This window comes from Mercurialis annua, linkage group LG5, assembly GCF_937616625.2.
Source record: "Mercurialis annua linkage group LG5, ddMerAnnu1.2, whole genome shotgun sequence".
Taxonomy (NCBI): Eukaryota; Viridiplantae; Streptophyta; class Magnoliopsida; order Malpighiales; family Euphorbiaceae; genus Mercurialis; species Mercurialis annua.
Window position 1 is genome coordinate 45,048,935 of NC_065574.1, and position 23,170 is coordinate 45,072,104.

The 23,170-nt window shown below is 37.1% G+C and overlaps 2 long non-coding RNA genes across 2 annotated transcripts; both read left to right on the forward strand.

The window, feature by feature from the left end:
* The first annotated feature begins 13,098 nt into the window (after positions 1–13,098).
* LOC130015507 (uncharacterized) lies at positions 13,099–13,883 on the forward strand. Its single transcript, XR_008790721.1, has 2 exons — positions 13,099–13,184; positions 13,632–13,883. It is a non-coding gene; the product is annotated as an uncharacterized LOC130015507 (long non-coding RNA).
* An 8,273-nt stretch (positions 13,884–22,156) lies between these two features.
* Positions 22,157–22,941, forward strand: LOC130015506 (uncharacterized). The gene is made up of 2 exons (XR_008790719.1): positions 22,157–22,242; positions 22,690–22,941. It is a non-coding gene; the product is annotated as an uncharacterized LOC130015506 (long non-coding RNA).
* Positions 22,942–23,170: the final 229 nt, after the last annotated feature.

The following is a 23,170-nucleotide window of genomic DNA, read 5'->3' on the forward strand; positions in this document are numbered from 1 at the left end:
GGATTGAATTCTATGTAGTCGTCAACGCATAGAAACAAAAAGAGGTAAAGATGTTAGAGTCATGTGAATGGATCCACTGACAGTTAAGATGTCAGTAAGGGTACAATAGGACGATATGTAAGTAATCGAGAATGCACTACGTCGATAATTCAGGCAAAAGAATTGCGACCTATTATTTAATTGGTAATCGACGTTCAGAGTGCCGAAACAAGAAATATCAGGAATACGAGATGCGATAAAGGTGATACCCGCATATGATCGGCTTTACAGACAGCCATGATGATAGTACAAATACGACAAGATGATATATATACGATTTAGAACGCACTACATCGAGAAAATTAGACGAAGAAGGCCACAACTCTCTATTAATGATCGATGTTGTGGATATTAAAAGCAAGTAGTACACGATGTACAAGGTGCGCTGAGAAGGAAAACAAGAAAGAATGATGAATAAAAAGATCAAAGACGGAGTAAGTAACAACGTCATCAGAGGACCTTCAGATGTAAGTATATGATTAAAAAGGGATTAAGATCTTCACTTAAGGATTAGAAGCAAAGGAAGCTTGCATGGGCATTAGTCACACGCTGTCTTATTAAAATAAGAATTCAGCGACTTATATGACAATCCTATCTGGTTGAAGACCAGATTGATGAAACAGATCGACGTGAGATAAGAAGAGACGAGGAATTTCAAAGAATAGTACGTCATGCTTAAGAAAAAGCAAATAGATCAATGGATATGCAAACGAATAAAGAGGTATACGAGATATTAAGATGCAAGAAGAAGGTTAAGCATGCTTTACAAGAATAGTGAAGACCTCATAAGGATATGTCCTGAGGATTCACCTCATGGATAGCCATGACTAACGACGATAACAAAAGAATCTTCATACGAGAAGTAAAGTGACGAGACAAAAAGAGAATAGTGGATAATGGGATAAAGATCCCAACATAATGACAAATAAGAATCAGACCATGATGACGGCCATATGGAAGAGACAATAAAAGTAAAGAATTAAGAACGGCGAATCGTAAATACATATGAATACGACTAATGTCGTCATAAAAGGGAGATGTTGAATGACAAAGATTATCGTCTTTAGTAATAAGACGTCATTAAGACGAACTGCCATTGGATTGCAGTAAGAAACTAAAAGTTCAAAAAGATAAAAATCAAAAGTGAGGTTGTCAGTGATAACTGACATCAAGGTGCAAGAAGTACAGAAATTGGAATGACGATTCTTTGCGCTGACCAGCATTAAAAGACGATCATGGTATTCCTACTATGAATACAATTCTAGATGTAAAAAGAGGGATTAAAGTAAGTAAGAAAAGTATATGAAAATTCGAGGACGAATTTTTATAAGGGGGGAAGAATGTAATACCCCAAAATATTTAAGTATTTAATTGGACAATGTGGTCAGTTCTGATTAGCCAGGGTGGCGATATTGGAAATAATTTTCAAGAAATTAAAGTGAATAAGCTTTTAGTAGGGCGGTTTTGGGAAAGTAATTATGCGGAATTTAATATTATATTTCAATTCTAAAGTTAGAATTGGAATTAGAAGGAAAAATGTTAAGAAAAGCTCGAAATAAGGTACAGGGACTAAAGTGGTAATTTAGCCACTGCGACTTAAAATGGAAATTATTTCGCCAAGGTCCGCGAAATATTTTATAGTATATGTGGTAAAAGTTTCGGATCAATCAGAGACCTTTTAAAATTTGGACGCGGATGCGTTTGGGCTAAATTGTAACTTTTGAGAAGTTTAAGGGCTAAAGTGTAAATTAGCCAATTAAGCCTCGAGAATAGCAATTAAAGGGTTATTGACGGAAAATGATAATATTGGGTTAGTATTATTTATTTGGATATAAATAATACGTAAGTAATTGAGTTAGAAGGATAATTTAACCATTTGGTTAATTATTAAAGTTTAAAAGAGAAATGGTTTAAGTTAAAGTAATGAAGGATTGAACTGGCAAATTTGCCAAACTATATATACACATTTCCTTAATCATAAGGAATCAGAGAAGAAAGAAATCTCCAGAAGGAGAAAAGAAAGAAAAGAGCGACCGTTTCGATCCGTCGCTCGATCTCCGTTTCTCGTCCGTTTCCGACGTTCTATAGCTCGAATTGATCGTATTTCAATGGCAAATCACGGTAAGCTTGTCGTTTTACCGTTTAAACGGATATATTTTAAGTTATATCGATTCAAAGTTTTAGGCCACGAAACGATTATATCGTTTTAATCGATATTAGAATTGGATTATAGTGTTTTGAGCTTAGATTAAGCGTTTCGGATGTGTTTGGAACGTTTTCACGCCGGAAGCACGTCGGAATGACCGAGGGCGAGTGTTACGCGGGCGCGTAACAAAGTTACGCGGGCGCGTAACAATGTTACGCGGGCGCGTAACAAACTTGCGCGGGCGCGCAAGTACTTTGCGCGGGCGCGCAAGTACTTTGCGCGGGCGCGCAAGTACTTTGCGCGGGCGCGCAACAAGACTATGCGGGCGCATAGTTTACGTGAAGCACTTATATGGTACTTTTGCCCCGCTATGACCCGTTTTCCGACTTTAAGAGTGTCGGACATTAAAAGTGTATCACGGACACCGAAAATAAGAAATTTGGATATCGAACATAATGAGTTCGATTAAGGTTCCGAGAAATAAGGAACCTAAGTTTAAGAATTGATGAATAAGAGATATGACGAATATCTCGAGTAAGTATTAGAATACTATCAAAGTTAAGAATCGTATTTGAAATACGATTATGTTTACCTAAGTTTATAACTTAGGAATTTGAATACTAAGCCCACGTTTATGGATTAAACGTATAGGTAACTCGATTAAGTAACTGACGTACCGACGAGCTACCAAGCCAGTAGCTGGAGTGGTTATGTGATTGGACAACGCATGGAGCTTACGCTTGCGGGATTATAGTAATGCAGTTTTGGATAGCGGTCACTGTGAGTGGCAATTTACTTTTGCGTATTATTATAAAAGTTATTTTCTTATATTATGAGTATTGATATTAAATATCTCGTATCTATATGATTTGCTCGTATAAGCTGTTTTGTTTGATAGATTTGATTATATGAATGTTGTTGTATTCATTGTTTTGGAGATAAGTGTCTAATGTGCGGTCCGAAGAGACCAACTACCTATTGGGTGTCAATAGGCTACATGATCATTGGTGAGTCAGTCTAGAGTACTTGACTTTATGATTAAGAATTAATATATGTCTATGCATAATATATTATGAATTTGATACGAGAGTGAACTCGGCTACGGTGTAGTCTGGAAGTCCCCGTATCTAGTGGGCTGGGCCCACCAGTGGCTGGGCCACCAGTGAGTTGGACTCACACTTTATGATTTCGATACGAGTGAGCACTCGGCTACGGTGTAGTCTGGAAGTCCCCGTATCTAGTGAGTTGGACTCACATCTTTGAAATTTATAATGTTGCTTATATCATAAATTTATATATGTAATAAGCGTGTGACGCTATATTTTGATAATACTATAAGTAACTTGCAAACTCACTCAGTATTTTCCCAAATACTGACCCCTCACTCTGATGTTTGCAGGTAGACAGAGTCGGATCAGACAAACCATCTCCACTGTGCCAGAAGTCATTGGACTTGCACAAGTTTGGATTCCTAAAGCTGCAGTAGTCAGTAGGTGTCGGTATTAGATAGATATTTTGACTTCAAACATTATTTTATATTGTAAACGCTAGTATAATATTTTAATATTTATAAATGCTTTATCCGAAAGAGTTTTCCCGGAAATGTTTTATACATAATATTATACTTTTAAATGCGAAAAATTATTAGTGTTTTAGGCTTACTACGGGTTTCGGAGCTACCACTCCCATTCCCTAGCGCCGGTCTCGGCTCAATAATTTGGGTCGTGACATTGACTATAGCCGAATTGATAGGCGACATAATTCAGGCAGTATGCCTCGATGCTACTGCGGTTGTATTCCAGCCCGGCGATTAGATTTCGTGATTTTAAGGCACTACCCCAGTTTTGGCCGCCGAGTTTTAGCCGAGGATCGGCCATTGCTTCTTCAGAATCGGCGCCATCCCAAGGGAGATACAACCAAGTAGGGGGGTATTGAAGGGATAAAATGGGGCAGAACAATTCGGCAGTTCTAACTGAGTTGGTGAAGACCTCCAGTACGTCTAGTACGTGGGGGAGGCGAGTACCGGCAGCGATCAGTTGATAACCGCATAATTCGGCCTTTATTTGTGGACCAACTTCAAAGAGTTCCGGGAAATAAAGAGCTAGCCATAATTGCAGCACCCATAATGGACCACTTGGGCATTGGAAGATCCGTTTGTCTCCATGGGGGGTGATTTCATTCAAACTCCTATATAGATGGGCGAGCATGAATTCCCCGAGATTGCACTTTCGGCCTTCGGCAAGCGCAGTAGCAAGGTGAAACAGTCTGTGGTAACTCTGAAGGAAGAAGTGCAAAGGACGAATTTTGCTACGAAGAATGCTAAGAAGGCGATGTGTTCTCGGGTATCCGGCTTGTAATGTTCCTCGCCCATGAAAAGCTTGACGAAGGGACCATAGCTTCTCTGAGCCTTCGTTAGTTTGAACTGGGGGACTTCGGCGTCCAGGTTGGGCGAAATGCGTTCGCCAGTGATGGGGATATTTAGCATAACCGCCATATCGAGCAGAGTAATTGTCATCATGCCGAACTTGAAGCAGAAGCAGTGAACGACAGTAGACCAGAAGAGTGAGGAGCCCATGATATAGTGTTTGGCGATAGGCCTGCTCGCCTTGCAGAGACCAATCATGTCATAGATACCGACGTCCTTCCATAATTGGCCGAAATGGGGTTTTAATCTATTTACCCAGTCTTGGTATCCTTTGTGTTCGGTTGGCCAGTTTCTGAACATTGTGTTGACCCAAGCGGAGGACTGATGAGGTAATGAAAAGCGTGGTGGGACTTCTTCATGAAATGGAGTTGCTATTTCTCAGAGATGACTGGGCGAGACAAGTATTGGACCAACACATTCTTTGTCGTCGTTGGTTTTTACTATTACCTGAAGATCGGTATTTGGAGCAGCAGCGTGGATCTCATTCATCTTGTCGGTCACTTGAGCGGCGATAGCGTCATTAGGAGCAGCCATGATAACTGCAGAATGGAGTACCTCAGTTAGACGAATATTTGGAGGGGCGATTCAAATATATGAAGGGCGAGGGTAGTTACTTACCAAGCAGCGATACGGAGAGCACTCGAGATTTGTCTAGAGAGAGAAGTTTTACAAATACAGAGAGAGTAAGTAAGTGAGAAAATGAGGTCTTGTTTTTCTTAAAAGACAAAATTGAAGGGAGCCGAAAGGTCGTGGGGCCAAAACGTGACATCGTGGGTGACAGCTGGTAATGACGTGGCACGAAGGGGGTACCGAGGAGTCGATAGATGCGCACCCCTTTGAATTTTTTCAATCTCAGAGTCTTGGGCTTCGTTGCTGGGCCAGGTAAGGAGAAGGAAAAGAACAAGCCCAAAAATAGTTGTTTCAGGCTTGTTGGGGGCATTGTTTACACCGGCCCAGGAAATTACTGGGTAGAACTTCATGTGGGCTTATTAGGGACCCAGTCCCAACGAAAAGCCTGTTTATTATTGCTTTTTCTATTTTATAGGAATTTGTAGCTCATTAGGAGTGATTTCTATTAGAGTTTTAGTCTTAGTTGGATTAGGAGTCTTGAATATGAGGAGCTATAAATAGCTCAGAAATTCATTATTTTTGTATCAACAAATCAATCAATCAAAAACCAAGCCCAGTGCTTTTTATTTCGCAATCTCCGGATTGTTTTAATTTAGGAGTAGTATTCGGTATTAATCTCGCCTGAGTTCATAACTCCCAGATTATTACTCTTTAGATCACGTGGTTAAGTGTTTTTAACCAAACAAACCCTGCGAATATCTACATAGGTTCGTTAAAGTATCAAACCTTAAACCGATCCCGATTATAAATTCAAAGATTCGAGTCCGGAATATTTCCAGGCGAACAATTTTAAACCAAATTTCAAAATTTTATTGCAATAGAACCTTAAAAGCCTCTGAGGAATTAAGAGAAGCTAAAGTATCCGGAAGATGTCATGTTGTATAAACGAGTTGGTCTATACGCGAGTTACTCGAGATCGACTCTAAAAATTCGATACATACTTTTTATTCTTACAATACTAACTATTTATACCTCTAAATTTAAGTGTATATCAAATTAATTGGTTGAATTCTATATTTTATAGCAATAAGAAATAAATGTATAAATATGATAAAAATATTTTATTCTCATTGAACTTGTATAAAGCTCGAGCTCGACTGACTCGGATGTCGTTTGAGCTCGAGCTTGAGAATTTAAGGCCATTCGACATCGAGCTCGAGCTCGACCGTAGCATAAATTGGGCGCGGGACATTTACACCCTTATTGGCATTATATACATTTCATTTGATTATGAGAGTTCATTGGTGTATGAATTAATGCTTCTTGTTTTTCAAATTGTGACAAACATAAATTTTACGATCATTTCGATCTCTTCCTGTAAGATATTTTCTGTTGGAGTAAATTGTAGCTCTAAAATGAACAAATCACAAGTATTTAATTATTTATGTACGTACTTACTCGCATGTAAATTCCCATGTTGGACTTTCATCTCATAAATGATTTGTACTCATTAGCAGCTTATAATGAGTTTGCAGCACTTCCAACGCTTACTGGTCATTCACAGTCCACTGCTATGCGACCGTCTAATTCAATTTCAACGACTGTCTCGACATCAGGTACTATAAAACTCTATTATGATGCGGCTACTAGTTCAATGTATCATTGTGGTTTTATTGGTGTTGTGGCTATGAATAACAACGGTTTTGTTATTAGTCGTTTCACTGCACACTATCGTCATATTTGGGATCCGGGGATCTTAGAATTTCTGGCTCTTCGTGATTCTTTAAGTTGGGCTAGATCTTGTGGTTGGAATCGAGTAGCTATGTTTGGTGATGCTCTTCAGGTTGCTCAGGCGGTTAATTCGGGAGATTCTACGGATTACAGGACTTGGGGAATTTGTCAAGATATTCGACGTCTCCGGAGATCTTTTCAGTCATGCTCGATTCAATTTACTCGTAGAAATTTTAATACTTTAGCTCATAATTTAGCAAACTCTTTTAAACGTTTTTTGCTTTCTACCTATTATACTGTAACCTGATATTGTACCTTTATATTCAGTTATACTACCACTGCTTTTGGAAAAAAAAAACTAAGTTTTTTTTAATATCTATATAGGCTTATTAAATATAACTATTTTACTTTTTGCCAGTTAATTATGTTAGTCGATTTTATTAAAAGCTATGATTGTCAAAAATAAATTTTAAATTGATTTACGAGCTTATTTTTCTTTCAATAAAATTTATAAAATATTAAAAATTCAAACAATTTTTAACAAATAGGTTGATAATATTTATTAAATATATATTTTTTCGGTGAATTTTTGCTGACTAGGACATCCGATGTGTCATGTCACGTCAGTTAAAATGTAAAAATTGCCGATGTTATTTTTGAAAAAAATACAAGATGATGTCTTTGATCGACATATTTTAAAGACTAGTTTCGCATTACGTGCTACGCACGTGACTCGTAATGTGACTCGTCAATTTAATTAATTATCTTCTATTAAGTATTAAAAATATAAATAGAACTGAACTTTCTTTATCATATAATTTTATATTATGTTATATTAAGTTAATTGAGGCAAAGTGCATCAAGGCCAAGAACATCATAAACAACTTAGACATATTGAAATAACATTACAGCTAAATATACTTTTGTCCTTTAATTAAATAATTTATTTATTCTAATTTACTTACTTATCGTTATAGACGGGATATAAATGACATTTTGTTTTATTCATAATTAATATTAATAAAAAAATGTAGGTCTAGGAAATTATTTATGATTTGTATTAAATTTTTTACACTTATATTTTTATTGGAATTACAATTTTTACATTCTTGATTATTTATAAAATCAAGTTATTTATTATTAATTAATTATATAAAATAAAAAAGATCAAAATAAATTTAATTATGGTATGATGCCAATCCTAGACTTTTGATACTCAAAGTCATAATCATGACCTTCTCGTTATAATTCCTACAAAGTAGATATAGTTTCTAAAAATTAGTTTACAACTTTTATAATTATGTTATTGAGAATATCAAAAAATCCAACTTGCCAATTGTGGCCAATTCATCTAAAATAGGAATCTTTTAATATCAACATTGATCGTCTTTTTGTTTTTGGGTATTTAGTGTTATACATTTAAAATCAATATAAACACTACAATATGTTCTTTTCATGTTATATTTTTTTTACAAATTATCAATGAATTAAAACAAAATGTTGAATGGACAAGATATTATCCAAGTATTGCATCGGACTTTAATGAGAAGTTTCCACAATTAATCTAGATTCCTTATCCTAATTGAGTTCTTTTTAGTGATAGTAGTTAAATAGACTCCATATTCTAATTAAATTCTTCTTTAATAAGAGTAGTTAAATGAGTATTCTAATTAGTTAATTAGTAAATTACCATAATATCATGATTTAAATAATTAATTAGTAATAATGTATGAAGGATAATTAGGTAAATGTGTCTGTCCCTCTCCCCTCCGTGCTTTTATATATAATACTAGTTTTTCGCCACGTGCTACGCACGTGAGCGGTATTTATATGACCCGTTATATTATATATTAAATTATTAAATTTAATATTTTAATTATAACACTTACTATAATTTTTTTTGAATAATAGCTGGAAAAATCAATTAATAAATGTAGTCTCAGAATTCAAACCTACTCAAAATGGGTATTATGTTGACTATAGAATTTGTAGTATTAGGTATTCATTTGAATGTTTGTATTGTAGTAGTAAATTTGTAATTATGAAATAAATTATTTTTGTTTTTATTGATTACTGCATATTTTTATTTAAATTAAAATTTTAATAGATGAATAATATTTATATGACCCGTTATAAAAAAGACATAATACTATTAATATTAAATGAAGAAATTATTAATTCCAAAAAAAAGGAAAAAGTTAGTTAACCCAAAACTATAAACATCCAAAAACTTTCACTAATTTACGAATTAAAAATCAGGAAAAACATGTTTATAGTTTATTTTAATTACTTAACTCACACTACTATTTTAAATAATAGTAATGTATAAAAATAGCAGTGTACATACACTAATATTATGTAAGTTTATTATAACTAGTTTTGCATTACGTGCTACGCACGTGGCTCGTAATGTGTCTCGTCAGTTTATGTATTAATTAAATTTATTATAATAATATTAATATATTTTATTTATACTTAATATTAAATAAGTTAATTTTTTACTAAAAATAAATATAATTAATTTAATAACATTTGCTTATAAAGTATTATAATTGTACCTATGTTTTTTTTTATCTATAATAGTAAATTAATTAAAAATATATTTGAATTATAAAATGTCGTGTGAGTTGGATTAAAGTTATTGTATTAATTAAATTTATTCTAAATAATAGTGTATTTTATTTTTAATTATTCCTAAAAATTAGTTAGAGTTTTGATTGGATTAAAAAATATTTTATAAGTTGGATTAAGATGATTAGCTATATTACATTACTAATAATTAAAATAGTACGTAGCAAGTGTATTATTAGTTTTTTTAATTAAATTTGCTATAATTATACTATTGTATTTTAAATTATAATCAATATTAAATTAGTTTGAGATTTTGTTGGATTGGAAAAATATCTTATGAGTCGAAGTAAATTTATATAATAATTATATCCTTATGTTTTATATAATTAGTATACAATTAGTTAGGAATAAGGTAGTGTAATTTTTTAATTAGAAAATATTTTATAGATTGAATTACAATTATTAGTTGTATTATTATCAGTTAAAGAAATATTTAAAATATTATAAAAAGTTTGGTTTTATCCGTAAGTTCTTATATAATAATATATTAATATATTAGATTAGAATTGTGGAGTAAAACAATAGGTGGAATAATAGTCATCACAAACATAGTAAATAGGTGAAATAATGGTCTGCGAAAACTTTGTTCCTCACATTGAATGATTAAGGACTTTAATTAAAGATAAATAAATTAGTAACTATCTAGTATGATCTTCGTTTAATAGAGATGTCTAACTAATATATAAGTCTAAGTATCCTTATTCTAATCTAATACTTATTTAATAATAATAGTTAAATGAATTAATTATTAGTAATTAGTAAATTACCATAAAACCGTAATTTAAACAATCAATTCGTAAGAATATAGGAAGGGTTATTAAGTAAATTTGCCTGTCCCCCCCATCCGTACTTTTATATATAGTATAGATAGATTAGAAGTTTACTTTGATTACTATTCCATTGATAACAATATTGTTCCTATTAAATATTACTATAATATTTTATTGGAGCTAAACTCTTACATTTTAAGCATTTTTTATTATTAATAATTATAGATGCTAGGATTGACCATTGATTTATTTTCCTATACAATTAGACTTTTAGTAGATATTAAATTCTTAGTTAACTTATCTTTCCCTACTACGTAGATATATTTAAATGTGATTTGAAATTATAGATAATTTTTCTATTTAAATGAAAAAGTTAAATAAGGTGCAATTTCCTTGGTTACTTTCTTTCATTTATCTAATCTTATTGCAATTGAACTTTTATTAAAATTAAAAACTGATTTTTATGAACACTGTTATATAAAAATAAATTAATTTATATGTTAATTTGTATTTAACTTAGATCCCTATTAGCTTTATATTTTCTAGTATCGATTATACCCTTATTGAAATCTATTACCGTAATTTTGTATGTCCCCCCTCCTTTTCACACTTATAGTGAGCCGTATATTAAATATTAATTAAATTATAAAAAATAATATTATTTTTTAATAAATTATTACTTCATATTTTATTAGTTGAGTTTTGAAACTTTTAATCTTCTGCCTATTATCCAGTTTTCATTATTATTAATAACTTCTTAGCTTAGGCAATAATAATCCAAAACAATAGAGAGGTGAAATCTTCTTATATAATTACAAATCGCACATGTAATATCCCGTATTTTTTTAAATTTTTTCAGAGGGTTTTTCGGTATTTTTCCGGGCCTTTATGATTTTTATGGTTCGATTTAAGGTTGGTTCACGGTCCGGTTCAATTTTGGGTTTGGTTCTCGGTTCCTTTGGGTCTTGGTTCAACCAAATGGTTGAACCAAGGGGGAAAAACCCAGGTCTCGTAAGAGACCTGGGAATTTCACGCACAGTCCCGTACGGGACAGGCACAGTCCCGTACGGGACTGTGAAATTTTTGCACTGGTCTCGAACGAGACCAGCCTGTCTCGTTCGAGAACCAGGCTTGGTTCTTAAGGGCAGTTTTTCCCTTTCACCAACCCTACTTCCACCTCGTTTTTAACCTAATTCCTACGTTTAAATGCTTAATATTTTTGACCTAAAACATTCACCACGCTGCAAACAATTCATAGCAATCATTCCTTTCCGTTTTCGCTGAGAAATCGCTAGCCGTAATCTCTTCCGAAGTTGACAGAAAATCATCGGTGAGTTTGCATTTAAATTTTCAGTTTTTGGTTTTGAACGGCTTTACGTAATTCTTATCGTTCTCCCTCGTTTCTTAATCGAAATCAGAACCGTTTGATTCCAGACGTTCTAGACTCACATACCTACGTTTCCCTATCTCGTTTACGCAAAACGGTGTGACGCCGATCTCGTTTTAATCGCTGCCGTTCCATCGTATTGGTACGTAGCATTGTTTCTGTTATGGTTTTTGATTTTGAATTCTGCCGATCCCTTTTCCTTGTTCTTTGACGTTGATCTCTTTCATTTAATGATTATGAGTCGCTTAGGATGATTAGTCGACATTAGTTTGAGATCTCGGTTTGTTTTACTCCATCGTTACAGCCATGGCTCGTTTATTACGTTTCTATTGTTGCTGTGACTTTATATTATGATTGAGTAGAGTTTTGTTTGATGCATTGATTAAACACAAGCTTAGTTCTAGGCAATTTTGTTACTGATTGTGTAAGTTTAATGGTTAGCAAGTTTATGAACTTTTCTTTGTGTTTCATGGCTCTGCTCATGAAATTGCAAATTGAAATGTTGGTTTCTTATGAAGAAGATGGTGCCGTGGTTAGTTTTCATTGGTTGTTGAAATTGGATTCATGCTAAAAGTCCTTTCTAGTCCTTGTAATGTTTTGTTTAAAACAAATAAATATCTAAAGTTGGTTTTGTCCTATATTTTGATAATAACTTGAACTCGTTTGGTTTAATTTGAATAAGCTAAATATTTTATAACGTAAATTAATATAATTACTCGGGTAATTATATTTAATTTTAATGGAAATGTCAATTTGGCTAATTTGCAATTTAGCCCCTAAAAGTTTCTAAAAGCTTATCTAAGTTATGTTTTATCTTTTGGGACTTCTAATTGATTTTTAATTAGTAAATGAAGAATGGGAAATTTATTGGATTTCATAATTGACTAAAGTACCATTTAGCCCTTTTTGGCTAAAGTACAGTTTAGTCCCTATTTGGCTAAAGTACAATTTAGTCCCTAAACTTTTATGACTTATTTAATTAAGTTTTTGGGGTGTAACTTGGGTTACTTGAATTATAAGATATTAAATTCTATTTTAATATAGATAATTGTTTTATCAAGTATCTTTAATTTATAAACTCGGGTTTATAAAATTAATAAGTTTTGTTTGGGTTAGACTATGGTCGCCCGACAAGTGGGAAGAAGCTTGGTAGTTTTTAATAACTCGGCTGACTCACTGATACGGATTTTAACTTGGGTTAAATTAATTTGTTTATTTAAATTACTAAAATTGTAATTTAATATATAATTAATATGACTGTATTCTATAACTTGGATTATATTTGGAATGCATTTAATATAAGTGTTTATTAAATGTGGTTTGGTTTTGCGTTGAGCTAGTCCTATGTGGTGTCTAGTACTCTTTAGAGTTAGGGTCTGATTTTAATTATGATTTCAATATTTTATTTAGACTCGTCGACTGTTCGTACTTCAGAGGCGAACCAGAGTTAGATTGCTTGTCAAGTTTCACGTGGAATAGCAAGCAGTGAGTTTATATCTCTATTTACCTCTTTATTAAGCAACTATTATATTTTGTATATATGTATATGTATAAACAGCTTTCGAACTGTTTTCGGCATTGTGGATTTGATTTGGAACGTGCTACTCGATGGGCATCATCGGGACTGCGTGCGCACCGGTAATGATTATGGTATTGAGGTAGGTTTGAGATACGTCTCACCTTAGTGAGGGCACCGGTGGAAGATACGTCTCCTGGGCTCACTATTTATTAAGTGATAGTCGGGGATCGGTTATTGAGATACGTCTCACCGACACGACAATGGATTTAGAATTGTGGTTTAGGGTTTCATTGATAATCCATAATGAAAATGTTTTATTAAACGTTTTTAAAGGTTTTTAACTTAATAAATGTAAATGGTTATATAAACTCTACTCAGTAAATCTGACCCCGTTGTTTTTCCAAATTTTCCAGGTTTATGATTTGAGCGTTTGGTCGATCTCCGTTTCTTCATTCTCGGAGGTTCTTTATTTTATTTCAGAATAAATGAGTCGAACTATTTTAAACTCTTAGACCGCAGTAGTAGTTTCATATTATTCATGTCTTAGTCTTACGTTTATATTTTAGACTATTGTTGTTGGATTGGTCCAACTATTACTTATCGCTTGTGGCATGATTACAGTGTTATGGCATTTATATTATATTGCCATGTTGGAGTTTATTTGAGATTAAGCGTACTTTAAATATATGCTGTTTATCTGTACTGCTAGATTAGGCTGAAGTCTCGGTTGCCCCCGAGCATGTGATTTCCTGCAGGTACTTTGTTTTAAATGTATCTAAGTTGTTATCCGCAAGGCTTGCTACGGGTTTTGGTACAACCATACCCATACCCTAGCGCCGGTCACGATTCATGAAAATGGGTCGTGAGATACGTCTCACCTTAGTGAGGGCACCGGTGGAAGATACGTCTCCTGGGCTCACTATTTATTAAGTGATAGTCGGGGATCGGTTATTGAGATACGTCTCACCGACACGACAATGGATTTAGAATTGTGGTTTAGGGTTTCATTGATAATCCATAATGAAAATGTTTTATTAAACGTTTTTAAAGGTTTTTAACTTAATAAATGTAAATGGTTATATAAACTCTACTCAGTAAATCTGACCCCGTTGTTTTCCCAAATTTTCCAGGTTTATGATTTGAGCGTTTGGTCGATCTCCGTTTCTTCATTCTCGGAGGTTCTTTATTTTATTTCAGAATAAATGAGTCGAACTATTTTAAACTCTTAGACCGCAGTAGTAGTTTCATATTATTCATGTCTTAGTCTTACGTTTATATTTTAGACTATTGTTGTTGGATTGGTCCAACTATTACTTATCGCTTGTGGCATGATTACAGTGTTATGGCATTTATATTATATTGCCATGTTGGAGTTTATTTGAGATTAAGCGTACTTTAAATATATGCTGTTTATCTGTACTGCTAGATTAGGCTGAAGTCTCGGTTGCCCCCGAGCATGTGATTTCCTGCAGGTACTTTGTTTTAAATGTATCTAAGTTGTTATCCGCAAGGCTTGCTACGGGTTTTGGTACAACCATACCCATACCCTAGCGCCGGTCACGATTCATGAAAATGGGTCGTGACAAACTTGGTATCAGAGCTTTGGTTTCAAACCAAGGCCTTTTTAAATGTTAATTGTTTAATTGTTTTGGCATGCTAAGTGGTTAATTTACCCTAGGAACTACTGCGGAATTAGGATTCGAGTCTTGTCTTTGAAACGTCATCTTTTGTTTTCAAAACTTTCTGCCTACTCCTATAGGAATGTCGTGAGTCAGTTGTGTGGATTTATTTGCTTATTGCTTATTATGTGGTTGTTTTCACTTGGGTGAATAAAATTTTTATCGTTGTTGATTTCTCGGGAAATCTTAATTGGTGCTTGTTCTATTTCATGCTTGGGTATGAAATTTGCTGTGTTATTTAAAATTGTTCTTGTTTCATTCTTAGGAATGAATACTCGTACTCGTGCTGCGGCTCAGCAAAATGCTGAGGCTGACGACGCGATCTCTATGGAGGTGGATCAGAATGAACCAGAGGTTCATGCTGGTAGAGGACTAGCAGGCAGAGGCCCAGCTGGTCGGGGTCGAGCTGGTCGAGGTCGTGGTGGCCGAGGCCAAGCTGGCAGAGGTAGAGGCAGAGGCATAGGACGCGGTGCTGCAGGGGGTGCTCAAGCACCAGGTGCGGCACAACCTGAGTTGGAGGACTTCGACTTCAACACGTTTTTGGCTGGAGTCGCGGCGTTACAACTCAACCAGGTTCAGCTGCAAGCGGGACAGGTCGCTTTGCAGGATCAATATGCGGTTTTGGGTCAGATTGCCCAGCAACAGCAACCACAGGCTGGTGGTGCAGTAGTTGGTGGTGTTGGAACCACTGACAGGGATCTGGTATTGGCTTACATGAGGCTGAAGCCAACTGAGTTTGACGGTTCTGGAGACGCGCTGGATTTTCTCGAGGAGGTTGAGCAGAATGCTCGGCGACTTCAGGCTACTGAGCGTCAGACCGTCGTTCTAGTCGAGATATCCATGAAGGGTTCAGCTGGTGACTGGTTTCGTGGCTATGTTCATGCTGACATGGCTACCATCTCTTGGGCTCAGTTTGTGGCGAGATTCAGAGCTTTCTTCTTGCCGTTTTCAGTGACAGAGGGTCACAGAGACAGGTTGCTCTCACTTACTAGGGATGATAGGTCAGTATCCGAGTATACGACAGAGTTCGTGAGGTTGGGTCGGTTCGCGCCGGACTTGCAGACAGATCAGGAAAGGGTGAACAACAAATACGTAAAAGGCTTAGGGCGCGATTTTGTGAGTTTGCTGACCGAGACACGCAGAGATTTTACAGACGTAGTAGACAGTGCTCGGCGTATGGAGAGCTCGTTACTGCAGTTTGGGGATATTTCTGGTCCTTCTCAGACCAAGAAGTCTTCTGGCCCTGGACAGCAGAGTGGTGGTGGTAGCTACCAATCGGCACCTTCTCAGTACAAGAACAAGAAGAGGGGTGTCAAGAAGAGTTATCAGCCGTACACCTACAGTTCAGGCAACAGCGGTAGCAGCCGCAGTTTTGGGCGCGGTAACAGCGGAGGTGCTAGTTTTCCTTTCTGCCAGAACTGCAGACGTCGACATCCAGGCGAGTGTCGTTTAGCACCAGGGGGTTGTTTTACTTGTGGCCAGCCGGGTCACTTCGCAAGAGAGTGTCAGGCATCTGGGCAGCAGATGTCTGCAGCTAGCGTTGCTCAGCCATCCTATCAGAGTCAGAGACCAGCGTTCTCTACACCAGCAGGGTTTTCTCAACCTGCTGCTTCTTTTGGTGGCCAGCGGGGCCGAGGTTCTGGAGGGCGTGGTTTTGGAGGCCGTGGCAACGGCGGTAGAGGTTCTAGCAGCTATGGTACCGGGCAGAGCTCTCAGCAGCAGAGTCAGGGTCAGGCCAGAGTTTTCGCCTTGACTCCTCAGGATGCTCATGCATCTAACGCAGTGGTGCAAGGTACTCTTCAGATCTCTTTCGTAGATGCACTTGTTTTATTTGATGCGGGTGCAACCCATTCTTTTGTGTCTACGTGTTTTGCTGCTAAGTTGGGTGGAACACCAACAAGTCTGAGTGAACCTTTATCTGTTTCTACTCCTTTGTCTGACTGTGTGGTGGTGGATGTCGTGTATCCATCGTGTTCCGTGGTTATCCATGGAAGAGACTTGCGTGCTGACCTAGTTGTTTTGGATGTCCTTTCTTTTGACGTGATTTTGGGGATGGATTGGCTGGCACGCCATTATGCTTCGATCGACTGTCGAGGGAAGTCGGTTGAGTTTCGGATTCCAGGTGATCTACCCTTTTCTTTTCAAGGGGAAAAGGCGGAGACACCGAAGAATCTGATTTCTGCGATCAAGGCAAAGCGGATGATGAGTAAGGGTTATCAAGCTTTCTTAGCTGTGGTTAGAGACATGGATGCGGAGGTGGGCAGTATGAACACTGTCCCTATAGTGAATGAGTTCACTGATGTTTTTCCAGAGGAGTTGCCTGGATTACCACCTGATCGGGATATCGAGTTTTGCATTGACGTTGTTCCTGGAACTGGTCCTATTTCGATACCGCCGTATCGGATGGCTCCTGCTGAGCTGAAGGAGTTAAAGGAGCAGTTACAAGAACTTCTGGACAGTGGCTTCATCAGACCGAGTACTTCTCCATGGGGTGCTCCAGTTCTGTTTGTTAAGAAGAAGGATGGTTCCTTTCGACTTTGTATCGACTACAGACAGTTGAATAAGGCTACCATCAAGAACAGATATCCTCTTCCTCGCATCGACGACTTGTTTGATCAGTTGCAGGGTGCGAAGTGCTTTTCCAAGATTGACTTGAGATCCGGGTATCATCAACTTCGGATTCGGGATGTCGATGTGCCTAAGACTGCTTTCAGAACGCGTTATGGGCATTTCGAGTTTCTGGTCATGTCGTTTGGGTTGACTAACGCACCAGCAGCGTTTATGGACATGATGAATCGGGTTTTCAAGCCGTTTTTGGATCAGTTTGTTATCGTCTTCATTGATGACATCCTGATTTATTCTCGGAGTGAGGAGGAGCATGCTTATCACTTGAGGACTATACTACAGACCTTGCGAGAGCATCAGTTGTATGCTAAGTTCTCAAAGTGCGAGTTTTGGCTGGAACAGGTTACCTTCTTAGGACACGTGGTGTCGAAGGATGGGATCAAGGTTGATCCGAAGAAGATTGAGGCGGTCATGGATTGGCAGAGGCCGAGGTCAGTTACCGAGATCAGGAGTTTTCTTGGGTTAGCTGGCTACTACCGTCGGTTCGTGCAGGATTTCTCTCGAATATCTGCACCTTTGACTAAGCTGACACAGAAGGGTGTTAAGTTTGAGTGGACCGACAGATGTGAGGCAAGTTTCGAGAAGCTGAAGGAGATTCTGACTACAACTCCTGTTTTGGCGTTGCCTTCTGGCATAGAGGGTTTTACTGTGTACTGCGATGCTTCTCGGATTGGCTTGGGTTGCGTGTTGATGCAACATGGCCAGGTGATCGCCTATGCTTCTCGTCAGCTGAAGAAGCATGAGGTGAATTACCCTACACATGACTTGGAGTTAGCTGCTGTGGTTTTTGCTCTGAAGATCTGGAGGCACTACTTGTACGGTGCGACTTGCGAGATTTTCACTGATCACAAGAGTCTGAAGTACATCTTTGATCAGCGAGAGCTGAATCTGAGGCAGAGGAGGTGGCTAGAATTGCTGAAAGACTACGACTGTACTATTCAGTACCATCCTGGTAAGGCTAATGTGGTAGCCGATGCGTTGAGTCGCAAGTCTTCGGGCAGTTTGGCCCATATTTCTGAGGTTGGACGTAGACCCATGGTTAGGGAGTGGCATGGTTTGATAGCTTCGGGCTACGATTTTCAGCTTTCTCAGAACGGGAGTTTGTTGGCACATCTGCAAGTACAGCCGGTTTTGATTGAAAGGATTAAAGCTTTACAAGCTGAGGATCCACAATTGAAACGGATTATGGATGAGATCCATCTAGAGGGGAATTCCGAGTTTGTTTTTGTTGACGGAGTTCTCAGGTTTGGTTCTAGACTGTGCGTTCCGGATTCAGATGGTTTGAGAGACCAGATTCTGGAGGAAGCGCATAGATCAGCTTACAGTGTTCATCCGGGATCTACCAAGATGTACCATGACCTCAAGGGTACGTATTGGTGGAGCGGAATGAAGAAGGATGTTGCAGAGTACGTTTCCAAGTGTCTGACTTGCCAGCAGGTGAAGCTGGAACATCAGAGACCTTTTGGCTATCTACAACCACTACCTATTCCAGAGTGGAAGTGGGAGCGGATTGCCATGGACTTTGTTGTTGGTTTACCACGTACTCGACAGGGGTACGATTCCATCTGGGTGATAGTTGACCGTATGACCAAGTCAGCTCATTTCCTTCCGATCAAGGTTTCGTATCCTGCTTCAAAGTTGGCTCAGTTGTACATCGACAGGATTGTCAGTTTGCATGGTGTACCGGTTTCGATTGTTTCTGACAGAGGTTCTGTTTTCACTTCGAGGTTCTGGAAAGCGTTACAGGAGTCCTTGGGTTCTCGATTGGACTTCAGTACAGCTTTTCATCCTCAGACTGACGGTCAGTCTGAGAGGACTATTCAGACGTTGGAGGATATGCTCAGGATGTGCATTCTTGATTTTCAGGGTAGCTGGGATACTCATTTGCCGTTGATTGAGTTTTCCTACAACAACAGTTACCATGCGAGCATTGAGATGGCACCTTATGAGGCTTTGTACGGACGCAAGTGTCGATCTCCTATCTGCTGGGAAGAGGTCGGCGAGCGGAAGTTGTCTGGTGCTGAGATTATTCAGATTACCTCAGAGAAGGTACCGTTGATAAAACGGAGATTGGAGACAGCTTTTAGTCGGCATAAGAGTTATGCTGATCCGAAGAGAAAAGACATCGAGTTTCAGGTGGGAGACTTTGTGTTTCTTCGGGTTTCGCCTATGAAAGGCGTGGTTCGTTTTGGTGTCAAGGGAAAGTTGGCACCGAGGTACGTTGGTCCTTATGAGATTTCAGAGAGGATTGGAGCTGTGGCTTATCGTCTGGTTCTGCCGCCAGACATGTCTTTAGTGCACCCTGTATTCCACGTTTCTATGTTGAGGAAGTGTATTTCCGATCCTTCGCATGTGATTGTGCCTCAGAGTGTTGAGATTGACCAGGAGCTGTCCTATGAGGAACAACCAGTTGAGATTGTTGATACGCAAGTGCGTAAATTGCGGAACAAGGAGATTCCGATGGTCAAGGTTCTTTGGCGCAATCATTCTGTAGAGGAGTGTACTTGGGAGACAGAGTTGGATATGCGGAATCGCTATCCTTTTCTTTTTCCGTGAGGTACGATATCTTGATTTCTGTGATTATTTATGATCCTTAATTGTGTTACGTGTTGTTTTGGTGTGAATTACTTATCGTGTTAAATTCGAGGACGAATTTTTAATAAGTTGGGGAGAATGTAATATCCCGTATTTTTTTAAATTTTTTCAGAGGGTTTTTCGGTATTTTTCCAGGCCTTTATGATTTTTATGGTTCGATTTAAGGTTGGTTCACGGTCCGGTTCAATTTTGGGTTTGGTTCTCGGTTCCTTTGGGTCTTGGTTCAACCAAATGGTTGAACCAAGGGGGAAAAACCCAGGTCTCGTAAGAGACCTGGGAATTTCACGCACAGTCCCGTACGGGACAGGAACAGTCCCGTACGGGACTGTGAAATTTTTGCACTGGTCTCGAACGAGACCAGCCTGTCTCGTTCGAGAACCAGGCTTGGTTCTTAAGGGCAGTTTTGCCCTTTCACCAACCCTACTTCCACCTCGTTTTTAACCTAATTCCTACGTTTAAATGCTTAATATTTTTGACCTAAAACATTCACCACGCTGCAAACAATTCATAGCAATCATCCCTTTCCGTTTTCGCTGAGAAATCGCTAGCCGTAATCTCTTCCGAAGTTGACAGAAAATCATCGGTGAGTTTGCATTTAAATTTTCAGTTTTTGGTTTTGAACGGCTTTACGTAATTCTTATCGTTCTCCCTCGTTTCTTAATCGAAATCAGAACCGTTTGATTCCAGACGTTCTAGACTCACATACCTACGTTTCCCTATCTCGTTTACGCAAAACGGTGTGACGCCGATCTCGTTTTAATCGCTGCCGTTCCATCGTATTGGTACGTAGCATTGTTTCTGTTATGGTTTTTGATTTTGAATTCTGCCGATCCCTTTTCCTTGTTCTTTGACGTTGATCTCTTTCATTTAATGATTATGAGTCGCTTAGGATGATTAGTCGACATTAGTTTAAGATCTCGGTTTGTTTTACTCCATCGTTACAGCCATGGCTCGTTTATTACGTTTCTATTGTTGCTGTGACTTTATATTATGATTGAGTAGAGTTTTGTTTGATGCATTGATTAAACACAAGCTTAGTTCTAGGCAATTTTGTTACTGATTGTGTAAGTTTAATGGTTAGCAAGTTTATGAACTTTTCTTTGTGTTTCATGGCTCTGCTCATGAAATTGCAAATTGAAATGTTGGTTTCTTATGAAGAAGATGGTGCCGTGGTTAGTTTTCATTGGTTGTTGAAATTGGATTCATGCTAAAAGTCCTTTCTAGTCCTTGTAATGTTTTGTTTAAAACAAATAAATATCTAAAGTTGGTTTTGTCCTATATTTTGATAATAACTTGAACTCGTTTGGTTTAATTTGAATAAGCTAAATATTTTATAACGTAAATTAATATAATTACTCGGGTAATTATATTTAATTTTAATGGAAATGTCAATTTGGCTAATTTGCAATTTAGCCCCTAAAAGTTTCTAAAAGCTTATCTAAGTTATGTTTTATCTTTTGGGACTTCTAATTGATTTTTAATTAGTAAATGAAGAATGGGAAATTTATTGGATTTCATAATTGACTAAAGTACCATTTAGCCCTTTTTGGCTAAAGTACAGTTTAGTCCCTATTTGGCTAAAGTACAATTTAGTCCCTAAACTTTTATGACTTATTTAATTAAGTTTTTGGGGTGTAACTTGGGTTACTTGAATTATAAGATATTAAATTCTATTTTAATATAGATAATTGTTTTATCAAGTATCTTTAATTTATAAACTCGGGTTTATAAAATTAATAAGTTTTGTTTGGGTTAGACTATGGTCGCCCGACAAGTGGGAAGAAGCTTGGTAGTTTTTAATAACTCGGCTGACTCACTGATACGGATTTTAACTTGGGTTAAATTAATTTGTTTATTTAAATTACTAAAATTGTAATTTAATATATAATTAATATGACTGTATTCTATAACTTGGATTATATTTGGAATGCATTTAATATAAGTGTTTATTAAATGTGGTTTGGTTTTGCGTTGAGCTAGTCCTATGTGGTGTCTAGTACTCTTTAGAGTTAGGGTCTGATTTTAATTATGATTTCAATATTTTATTTAGACTCGTCGACTGTTCGTACTTCAGAGGCGAACCAGAGTTAGATTGCTTGTCAAGTTTCACGTGGAATAGCAAGCAGTGAGTTTATATCTCTATTTACCTCTTTATTAAGCAACTATTATATTTTGTATATATGTATATGTATAAACAGCTTTCGAACTGTTTTCGGCATTGTGGATTTGATTTGGAACGTGCTACTCGATGGGCATCATCGGGACTGCGTGCGCACCGGTAATGATTATGGTATTGAGGTAGGTTTGAGATACGTCTCACCTTAGTGAGGGCACCGGTGGAAGATACGTCTCCTGGGCTCACTATTTATTAAGTGATAGTCGGGGATCGGTTATTGAGATACGTCTCACCGACACGACAATGGATTTAGAATTGTGGTTTAGGGTTTCATTGATAATCCATAATGAAAATGTTTTATTAAACGTTTTTAAAGGTTTTTAACTTAATAAATGTAAATGGTTATATAAACTCTACTCAGTAAATCTGACCCCGTTGTTTTCCCAAATTTTCCAGGTTTATGATTTGAGCGTTTGGTCGATCTCCGTTTCTTCATTCTCGGAGGTTCTTTATTTTATTTCAGAATAAATGAGTCGAACTATTTTAAACTCTTAGACCGCAGTAGTAGTTTCATATTATTCATGTCTTAGTCTTACGTTTATATTTTAGACTATTGTTGTTGGATTGGTCCAACTATTACTTATCGCTTGTGGCATGATTACAGTGTTATGGCATTTATATTATATTGCCATGTTGGAGTTTATTTGAGATTAAGCGTACTTTAAATATATGCTGTTTATCTGTACTGCTAGATTAGGCTGAAGTCTCGGTTGCCCCCGAGCATGTGATTTCCTGCAGGTACTTTGTTTTAAATGTATCTAAGTTGTTATCCGCAAGGCTTGCTACGGGTTTTGGTACAACCATACCCATACCCTAGCGCCGGTCACGATTCATGAAAATGGGTCATGACAGCACAACTTGTGATAAGCAATCATTA